At 41.1% G+C, this 11,011-nt stretch overlaps 1 protein-coding gene across 3 annotated transcripts in view; it reads left to right on the forward strand.

The window, feature by feature from the left end:
- Window positions 1–11,011, forward strand: part of CUNH18orf25 (chromosome unknown C18orf25 homolog) — an 81,327-nt gene that overhangs the window by 3,958 nt on the left and 66,358 nt on the right. Inside the window, exon 1 of one of the 3 annotated variants that reach the window (XM_044431595.1) lies at window positions 10,090–10,327. The exons of the other annotated variants lie outside the window; for them this stretch is intronic. The gene's annotated coding sequence lies outside the window, so the exon portion shown is untranslated. Of the gene's footprint in view, window positions 1–10,089; window positions 10,328–11,011 lie in introns of those variants that run through there. 3 annotated transcript variants of the gene reach the window in all.

Raw genomic sequence — 11,011 nt, forward strand, 5'->3', positions numbered from 1 at the left:
GAGCGCTGGTGTTGCCATAGGTAGAGTTCCGTTGATGTTGGTTGACTGTCTATAAGCACGCCCAGAAATGGAAATACAGGAGTCTTATCAGATGGCAAACATAGATACTGATCTAAATTTGTAGCTGTCCTTGAAATTTATTAAAATACTCCCTAAGATGGATGTCTAGTTATTACTATTAAAAAAGTGCTATACAGTTTTGAGAGTACTTGGACAATGTTGTCAGTTTATAGCTAATTCAGTGGGAAAACATTAAAGAGAAAATAAAGTGTCATTGCTTTGTTAGAGAATATATGCTTAGTAAAGGATACTACTTAGATGGTTTCTCTCTCTAAATTATTTAAACTTCTGCCTCTTCAGGTTCTAATTCTGGGATGGCTCATCCAACACTTGGCTGTTCAGATAAGTACAGAGCAGCAGAACAGATAAACATTTAACCATCATAGAGAAGGCCAGTGGATTCAAGTTCTGAGAGCTGGCATTTGGTAAACTGCAGTTCTGCTCCAGTCCCCTCTCTGCCTTGTGGTGTGTGTTGCATTTGTTGGGCATGTTAAATGTTCAGAGGCAACTTCCTTACAATGACTTATCTTACTGGGCAAAATTGCAAAGAGAAAAATTAATGCTGGATGGGGAGAATCTGGCAACTGCATCCCTTAGTTGCCATTCTTCAGAGCTGCAAATGGTGAGAGAGTGCATGGAGCAGAAAGATTACACGATACAGGGTCTCAGAGCACCTATTTTGATCACTGTAACTGGTTTACTTGTGTGGCTGTATTCTCTCAGACATGTTGTTTATCTACATGGTTAGTGACCTGAGGGAGTTGTGTACTGATATGAGAAACTGATCCAGGGTAGATTTTTATTACTTGGAGACTTGAAGTGTAATTTTATCAGCTCTGCTTAATGGAGTTAGTTTCCCAGTAGTATGCGTGCTCACACTTTATTTTATTTTATCTTTTATGTGGGAAGAGAACTGTCAGGCAGGATCATAAAGAAAGAAAAGCTGGATAATCGGGCTCCAGATCTTTCTGTTGTGCAGTTATATTATCTAGCTGTGTTAATCTGAAGTCTCAACTACTCTGTAAAATTTATGAAGGCCAAAGCTGATACCTGTCACAGGTGTAATGGTGGACTATGTCGGCTGTTTTTCTGGGGATACCAGGATTCCATTGTACTTGGAAGTACACAGATATAAACAGCAGGTGAGTTTTATTTTAGAAGACAGGTGGGTGTAATCGGTGTGAGCAGCAGCAGCAATGGCTCTGAATATTGTGTATACTTAAGTAAGTCTTGCTGATGTTATTTTGGAATAAATTTGTAGACAAAAGTGACCACAAATCGTGTCAGGTATGTAATCAATGAATGAAAGAATTGGGTGTATGGAAATTTAACTCAGCTAGATTCTTTATCAGTGCCTCAGAAGCCAGTGATGAGTTTATCATAGGCTGTGTTCTTTCTGAAATGTTTTGAATATATCTGCTCAGTCTCAGACTCTCTGTATCACATTATGCCATTTTTCTGTCCATTTTTTATTTTACCTTCCTCATGCCTTCTGTTTTTCAATAATAGATGAATCACTAGTAACTAGATTATCTAGATTTCTAGTAACTAGATTTCTCTAGTGGTGTGTTGTAGCCTGGATCTGTAGATGGGTAAGGAACATTTCACACTGTATAGGATGTGGTTCTGGGTTGTAGAAGTTATTATGCAAGCAAGATAAGTCAGTCCACACTTCCATTTTAAGGCAGTAGACTGAATGAGTGATCAGTTAGAGTTTGAGATACAGTCATTGCGTGATCTTTGCACATGCAGAGTTCACACCCCAAATTGTCCTTAGTGTGCATTGTTTACTGTTTTCACCAATTCTTTTTGGTGCATAATTAACCTGAGAGTTTGTAATGACTTCACCTTGCATGGGGTAACATAGTCCCATTCAGCTAGGTTGGCCATGTAAACTGACATGCTGCTGGACTGAATATTTGGTGCTATCAAAGGAACTATGAAAGAGGGTTTTCAGTGAGAATATTCTACTGTATAATAGTGTCTTTATATATTAGATTTTTTTTAAAAAAAATCACTCTACATGATTAATGTAGAGTGGCATATAGCATTCAATTTCCTGTCCAAAGTTTATTAATTTATTTCTATACTACCCCACAGCCAAAGGTCTTTGGGTGGTTTACACAGTCCATAAAAACAGATGATAAAAGTACTGTAAAACTCTCATAAAATCAGAAAAAAAGTTTAAAAGAACTAAAGCAGATGATAAAAACAGATAATAACAAACAGTAACTAAAGAGTGACTCTGCAAGCACCTAGTGATCCCCCTAAAGACCTTGGGTGGCCAAGTAAGTCTTTAAAAGCTTCAGAAAAGAGGGCCATCTTATGCTGGCACTGAAAAAAATTAGATTCAGCACCAGCCAGGCCACAGTGGTGAGGCTATTCCGTAGATGAGGAGCCACCACTGAGAAAGCCCTCCTTCCTGTTGCCACTATCCACACCTCCCTCAGAGTTTGGCACTAAGAGGAGTGCCCCAGAGGCGGAGCATAGTGTCTGGGTAAATTGTGGTTGGGGGAGGCACTTCGATAGGTATTGTGGTCCTAAGCCCCTTAACTCTAACTAAAGTTGTTAGTTGGATGGTCCCACATACAATTCTTTCAGCATAATTTCTGAAATAACTTAGGATTTCTGTTGATCTATGTCGAGGTAATTCCAAGTTGGTCTTTAAGGTGCCATAAGACTCTTAATATTTGTGGTAGCACAATAATAGATTTAATATGGTAAAAGCTTTTGTGTGCTACAGCTCTCTTCATCAGATATATGAAATGTTACTCTGAGTTGCATGACTAGGGAAAGGTAAGACTGTCAGAGAGAAATGAAATACAGAAAATACAGGCTCCATGTCTGTCACATTATTAGCAGCAGCTATTCGCAAATGAGTTGTTGCTGGTATCACAAATATAACTGTCATTGAGAAAGCCAGTTAAGACATGTAGATAGATATATTCCAAGCAGCAGGAGATAGAATTGAACCTCATCATTAATTGTAATACAACAGACTCTCATTCTTATCTTCCTGTGAAGCTTCTCTGCTCAAGAATGGCCATTTTAAAGTAAGTAATAGAATGCCCTGGAAGGCTGAAGTGTTCTCCCATTGATTTTTGAAAGTTGTCAATTTTGATGTCAGATTATGCCTAGAGATTGTCCTGTGTAGAATACAGAAGAGCATTGCTGGCAGGTGAAGACATGTAACTCATTGGAATATGGCTGTCTCTTTGGAAATATCTTAAAAGCACAAGAAAAGCTGCTTTGGATTAGACAAAGTCCATCTAGTCCAGAACTCAATTCACCCAGTGGCAAACTTGACCCAGTTATTCCTCCCAAGCTTTTGAGTACAGTGGCAGGCAAAATCCAATGGGTATATAGAGGAAGTTCCAGTGATCTATTGCGAATCCATTGCTCTGTTAGGAACCCTGGGTAGAAGTTTCCATGATTTGAGTGCGTTGGGACATGTTGGGCCTCTTTTCGTATATTCCTCAGTTCAAGTAAGAGTGGCTCAACTTCTGGCCTTGTTGGCTGAAGTTTGTTATTTAGTTCCTTTCAAATCAGGGTTCAGTCTGGGTTTTGGGACTGGAAAAGATTCGGTGAATTATATATGCCAAGAACTAGACAAGGGTAGTGCATTCTGTTGCATCTCTCAGTGACATTTTATACCATCAATCTTGTCTTGCTCTAACCACTATGTGACTTGGGAACACTGTGTTGCAGTGGTTCCAATGCTGTGTGGTTGAGTTACTCCCAAGAGGTGCTGCTGCTCAATCCCACAGCCTCTGATATATGCAGTTCCTCAGGGATCTGTTTCACCCCCTGTCCTATTTAATATTTACCCAAAGCTATTGGGAGAGGTCATCTGGAGTTTTGCACCACTGAGCAGATATCCACCTTTCTTTATTAATAGGTGGCTGTGGAAAACTTCAGCCACTGGCCAAGTTCACATGACATACCAGGTCACTAAGGATGGTTTAAGCCACCATGAGATATATTGTTAGCCCAGTGGCATTCTGAATATGCAGCCCACAGAGGATTATTTGAGAAATAAACAACACATGGTTTGTTGTTGGGCTCTGTGCGGGTTGCCAGGGGGCTAAGTTAACATGACATGGCAGTCCCGAAATTGGGGTTGAATATTCAAGATGTCAGCCAGTGCTTGCTGTGGCTCATCAAGGGTTGAACAACATGAAGTGAGCTGGTGCACTGTGCAAGCCAGGTTACTATTTGGATGCCCTGATAGGTTAATTAACTGAGGATCAATCCAGGCAAGTCAGAGGTACTGCTGATCTCTAGGAAAGCTAGTCTAGTTTTAGAGGCACAGTATGCTCCTCCTGAATTATCAGGTTTGCAACTCGTGAGTGCTTCTGGGCGTGGCACTGCTGCTGCATTCTGGTTCCTGAGGCCTAGCTGAGCAGATCAGGTGAAGCTGCCTCAGCTGGTCTAGGGACTCTGGGATATGAGTAGTCAAGCTCCCAGGGAGTGAGTGACCAGAGAGTCAGTAGGGAGAGCCAATCGGTTTAGCAGCAGGGTTTGACAGGGGAGGTCCCTATTTTTCTTTCCTTTTTTAAACCTTAGAAAAAACTTTTTCCTTTTTTCCTTGTAACACACTCCCATTTACTGATACAACTGTGTTGTTAGCCTTCAGGGAAGATGGGACAAAACACTGGTTGTTACAACAGTCTGAGCAAGCTAGAATCAAAAAGGCAAGCAGAAAAAAATGGACCGAGAAGACTGTAGTGGTCAAGCTAGTAGACCTGCTAGAGAAAAAAGCTAAGAGCACTAGAGCAGTGAGTGTCTACCCTCAAGGAAATGAAAGGAGATGAAGAGAAGTGCAACTGCTGAGGCAAAAGAAGAGAACCCTGAGGGGAGGGGAAATGAAGAGGAAACGCCCTGGAAAAGGGTGACAGCTAGGTGCAGAAGAACTAGAAGACACTCTGCATGAGTGGAAGCAATGGAACTCTCGAGTCACTTTCAGTTACTTGCGGATGAGGCTGGATGGACGGCTTGTTGTGGAAGTACTACAAGTCATCCCATGCAACACTGAACAAGAAGCCAAAGATCGATCAAGTAATAGCAACAATACCATGGCTTGCAGGAGCAGGAAGAGAAGAGTGTTAGTTGCAGGAGACTCCCTCATGTGTGGGATGGAAGCACATATATGTCAGGAAGACCTGTGGACTTTGTCAGGTGTGCTGTCTCCTTGGAGCACAGATTAATGATATAACTGAAAGACTCAGGGCTCATAGAGCCCGCTGACATGTGTCTTTTTCTTCTTATACATGGGGGAACAAATGATACTGTGAAGTGAAGATAGCATGTCAGACCTTGATGATTTAGGGAGGAAAGTCAAGAACTTTGGAGCCCAGATAGTTTTCAGTCCTTCCATTTCAAAAAGAAAAAAAAAAAGGAATGGACAGGAAAAGAAAAATACTCCAAGTGAAAGCCTGGCTGTGAAGGTCAGGTCAACATGAGAGATTTGAACTCGGGGACCATGGGCAGCGCTTCCTGGAAGGTGGACTGCTGGCAAGGGTTGGGTTGCACCTGACAAGGAATGGAAAGAAGGTGTTGGCCACAGCATGAAGAAATTATCAAGAGGGCTTTACATTGCATCCTGCAGGGGAGGAAGAAGTGCACCTGGGTGTGTAACATTAGACAAAGCCTTATGCACCACAGCAGAGGGAACAGCTTTAACAGTGCCCAATAATGGTTTTCCAGAAATGCAGGAAGAAGGCTACAAAGCATGCTGACTTCAGTGTCTATATACTAATGCTCAGAGTATGGGAAACAGACAGCATGAACTTGAACTCTTAATACAGGAGGGTGAATGCAGCCTGATAGGTGTAACGGAAACTTGGTGGAACGACTCCCATGACTGGAATTCAACAATTTAAGGATATAACCTTTTCGAGAAGAACAGAAGGGACAGAAAGAGAGGAGTAGTTGTACTATATGATAAAGACATATATGTCTGCAAAGAAATGCAGCAGGATGTGCTTAGTAGCCCCATCAGGAGTATCTGGATTTAGTATAAATGGAGGAAGAAATAAAAGGAACACAGTGGTTGGGGTCTCTTATCAACCACCCAATCAAGGAGAAGACAAGGATGAAACTTTTGAAAAGCAAATTTCAAGGAGGAATGCCAGCAATTTCCCCAATATCTGCCAAACATAGCCCCTTCAAGAAACGTCTAACTTCTTGTGCTGATAACTGCCTCCAACATAAAGCGGTGGAAGGAACAAGAGGAATGGCTAACCAATCCTCAGGGAAAAACTAGTGGACAAAGTGGCAGCTACTGGAACTCTAGGGGAAAGTAACCATGCGATACTTGAATTCTTGATTCTAAAGGAAGCAAAAGCCAAAATGTAACCAAATATGTACCCTGAATTTCAAGTTTTTAATAAACTCAGGACCATGACAAGTGACTCTAATGAGAAAAGGAGTGGGTGGAAGTTTCTAAAAAAGGAAATTCGAAAGGCTCAATTACAAACAATTCCAGCAAGGAAAAGGGGTAAAAGACAACAGAAGAAGCCCATGTGGCTTCACAGAAAGTTTAAAGATGATCTAAAAACAAAAACGACATTATAGGAAGTGAAAGGAAGGCCAGGCTACAAAGGAAAAATTCAGGCAGGTAGCATGGCATTGCAAAGATGGCAACAGGAAGGCTAAAGGTAGGAATGAACTGAGGCTAGGAAGTAATGCTGAAGCAGCAAAAAAAAAAAAAAAAAAAAAAATAAAAAAAAGAAAAAAAAAGAGGAAAAAAAAGGGGGTAAAAAATAAAACTGAAAAAAAAAAAAAAAAAAAAAAAAGCCGGTTTCAGATATGTCAAAGGCAGAGGAAAGAAATGGGGTTCAACTACTGAATGTGGATGGCAAAATGATAACAGATGACAAAGAAAAGACAGAAGTGCTCAATTCCTACTTTGACTCAGTCTTCTCCCGAAAGAAGATCTACTACATTCCTGAAGAAGGGGAACTACAAGCTGAAGGAGCAGGATGGAAGCTCAAGTTTGATAGGCAGATGGTCAAGGAACATCTAATTGGGTTGAATGAGTTCAGATTGCCAAGGCCCAATGAACTCCGTCCTAGAGCTATAAAGGAGCTGGCAGAAGAACTCTCAGTACCACTGTCTGTTAACTTTCAGAAATCATGGAGGACAAGGGAAGTGCCAGATGTCTGGAGACAGTCTAATGTTGTCCCCATCTTCAAGAAAGGAAAAGGGAAGAACCTGGGAACCACAGGTTCTGACATTCCCTGGGAAAATTCTGGAGTAGATTATAAAGCAGTCCATCTGCAAACACTTTGAAGACAATGCAGTGATTACTAAAAGCCAACATGGATTTCTCAAGAACAAATCCCATCAGTCTAATCTGAGTTTGTTTTTTAATTGAGTAACCTCCCTGATGGACTGTGGGAATGCTGTAGGCATGATCTGTCTTGACTTCAGCAAAGCTTTAGACAAAGTGCCCCATAATACCCTGATTAGTAAACTAATTAAAAATGGGCTAGACGGAATAACGATAGGTGGATCTACTGTTGGCTACAGAATTGGACTCAGAGTGCTCATCAATGGCTTCTTCTCAAACTGGGGAGAGGTAACAAGTGGGGTACCACAGGGTTTAGTCTTGGGCCCAGTGCTCTTCAACATCTTCATTAATGATTTGGATGAGGAAGTGCAGAGAACAATTATCAGATCTGCAGAGGTCACAAATCTGTGGGGATAGCTAACACCGTGGAAGACAGAAAGAATATTCAAGGTGATCTTGATAGGTTGGAGCTCTGGGCTGAAAACAACAGAATGAAATTCAGTAGGGACAAATGGCAAGTTCTGTACCTAGCAAAAAGAATCCAGATGCATCCTTACAAAATGGGGAATACTTGGCTCAACAATACTGCAAATGAGAAGGATCTTGGCACTGAGGTGGATCACCATCTTCAGTATGAGCCAACAATGTGATGTGGCTGCAAAAAGAACAAATGCTATTTTAGTGTGCATTAATAGAATGATCCAAATCACATGAAGTGCTAGTTCCCCTTTACTTAGCACTGGTTAGGCTTCATCTGGAGTATTGTGTCCAGTTCTGGGCACCACAGTTGAAGAAAGACACAGGCAAGCTGGAAAGGGGTCAGAGGAGGGCAGCAAGGGTGATGTGAGGACTGGAAACAAAGTCCTGTGAGGAGAGATGGGAAGAACTGGGCGTGTGTATCCTTGAGAAGAGAAGACTGAGGGGAGATATGATAGTACTCTACAAGTACTTGAATGGCTGTCACAAAGAGGAAGGCCAGGATTTCTTCTCAACCATCCCAGAGCGCAGGACAATAATGGGCTCAAGTTGCAGGACACCAGATTCCAACTAGATACAAGGAAAAATTTCCTGACTATGAGAGTAGTACAATAATAGAACCAGTGACCTAGGGAGGTGATGGGATCTCCAACACTAGAGGCATTCAAGATGCAACTGGACAGTCATCTGAGATGGATTGTTGAACTTGGTGCCCTGCACTGAACACGGAGTTGAACCTGATGGCCTTTCAATTCGATGGCTCCGTTGTGGCCAGGAACAGTGCCTTTACCCCGTTTCAACTGGTGGATCTGTTCCCCCTCTTTCTGATAAAGGCATATCTTGCCACATTGATCCATTATGTAATCACTTCCCATTTAGATTACTGCAGCATGCTTTAAGTGGGGCTGCCCTTTCTATACTTGATTTGCATCCCTCCTTTTTTCTGTTAAAAAACTTAAAGTCACTTACATTGTTCTCCTCCTTGTGTTCTCTTATATCTGCAAGAACAACCCTGTGAGGTAGCTTGGGCTGAGAGTATGTGACTGGCCCAAAATACCCAGTTGGCTCTATGGCTGAATGGGGACTAGAGCCCTGATCTCCCAAGTCCCAGTCCTGCACGCTTATAATCATTACACCACAGTAGCTCTTGACCACTCTGCCCTTGAATGTTCTTTGGAAGCGGCAACTAGTGCTGAATGCTGTGGTCAGATAGCTTTTTAGCAACTGCTGGTTGACCACATTACACTAGTTTTGTATCATTTGCACTGGCTGCTAGTCTTTTCCCATGATCCATTGAAGGTATCAGTTATAAATTGCTTGGCACCAGGCTATCTGAAAGTCTTACCATATGAACTGGCCAATATTTTAAAATCCTTTGCATGGCCCACTACCAGGAGAGTTTCAGATGTTGTTTAAATCTCATTTTAGCATTAAAAAATAAACTTCAAGTTGCATTGGAGCCATGTTTGGATTGAGAACAACTCATAAATAAATAATCCCCTGGCATTGTGAATGATATTAGGACCTACACGATTGTTCCCAGGGAAAGCATGGGGACTGGAGTTTACCATGGGATCTCTTTACTGTATCAGTATCTCTATTGTTGCTCTTGAGTAGGTGTTTTAGCTGGAGGGTAGGGCTGTCTGCATGCTAGTACAACCCTACTCCCCGAGTTCTATGAAAATGAAGTGTCTTGTCCCACATAGACTGTTGGTCATGGAAGACACAGTTCACTGATTTAGTTGAGAGCTATAGGTATCTGTAGTATATTATTCCTAACTAACTGTTTCTGCTCCCCTTCCACTTAGTTGGATGTGTTGTAGTTCAAGAAATTCAGATGTAAGTCATTGAATTGTGAATCTTTGTCCAAGCCTGTATAAATCTGTAGTATCGTAGAACTTGCCTGTTAACCTTATAACTTGTGCTGTGGCCAGGGTGGAAGCTAGAGGCCTGCAACTATAGGTAGTGATAAATAGGTTTATACTCTGAAATAGTAGTTAGAAGACCATTATGTAGTTGCATAATAGTATTCAGAAAGTTAGGCTATTGTGTGGCCTGGTCTACAGTTGAGGTTTTTGTTTGGATAAAATTATTGATGTCCTGGTGACACTCAGGATAACATTTTGTATGTCTGATGAAATGGACTATATTCCATGAAACTTATAAATCTGTTAGCCCTTAAGGTTCCACACAGCTCTTTTCTCATTTTCAGATAGTATCACTCAGCATAGGAGAATGGGTTGAGTGTTCGGTTTGGATTCAGAGACCTGGATTCAGTTCCTTACTCAACCATGAAGCTCACTGGAAGGCTTAGAACCATTTGCTTCATCCAAACAACATATCTCAAAGCTGGTGGTGAAGATAACAAGGAGAGGCTGCTATTTGTGCCACTTTGAGTAATTTGAAGGAAGAAAGGGATGCATTTAGAACAATATGAGCTTGTAAGAAGAATGAATGCACTTATTTGGATTTCATGTAGTTATCAGTTGCTCATGGGTAAGTTCTTAAAAGTTAATTAAACTGTAAATTAATATTACAGAGTCGAAAGGAGCATTGCAGACCTTCATTAAATCTCTCTTCCATTCTTAAGGGAAAAACAGTGAAATCAATACATAATTTGGGTTTTTCCTCATAATGGTATCAGGCTTAAGTTTTTCTGGTGAACAGATTCATATATTTGACTCCAGTATGCAAAGGAGGGATGGTTAACAGCTGGCTTGTAGAGGAGAATAGGTGAAGGAAGACTTAAGAAACCCCCACATCTGCCCATGTATTCTCCTATATAAATACATCCTGGGAATCCTGTAACCACCCCAGGGTGTAGTGGGTCCACTGTAATAAGGGCTTAATTGTTGTATTTGTTTGGGTGTTTTACACCTCCACAGTCCAACTGTATGCATGATTTTGCAAGAAGTCTGTAAGTTTCGTGAAACTTGCTCCAAGGCAAGTGTGTGCTTAGGACTTCAGCCTTAGAAAAGAAGATGAAATCCATTTGTTAATTCTTAGTGTAGCTATTCAAACTTTTTTCACCAGAAATTTTATTTTTAAAGTTTCAAATTGCACTTCATCATAAAATCTAAATTTAAGACAAAGTACTTGATTTTAAGCTAACCCTGTGAAAACAAAACTAAGAATTTGCATTGCTAATCTCCATGTGCCTCACTACTAGGAAAAATCATC

Source organism: Varanus komodoensis, unplaced genomic scaffold (assembly GCF_004798865.1).
Source record: "Varanus komodoensis strain SLA01 unplaced genomic scaffold, ASM479886v1 scaffold22, whole genome shotgun sequence".
In the NCBI taxonomy this organism is placed as follows: Eukaryota; Metazoa; Chordata; class Lepidosauria; order Squamata; family Varanidae; genus Varanus; species Varanus komodoensis.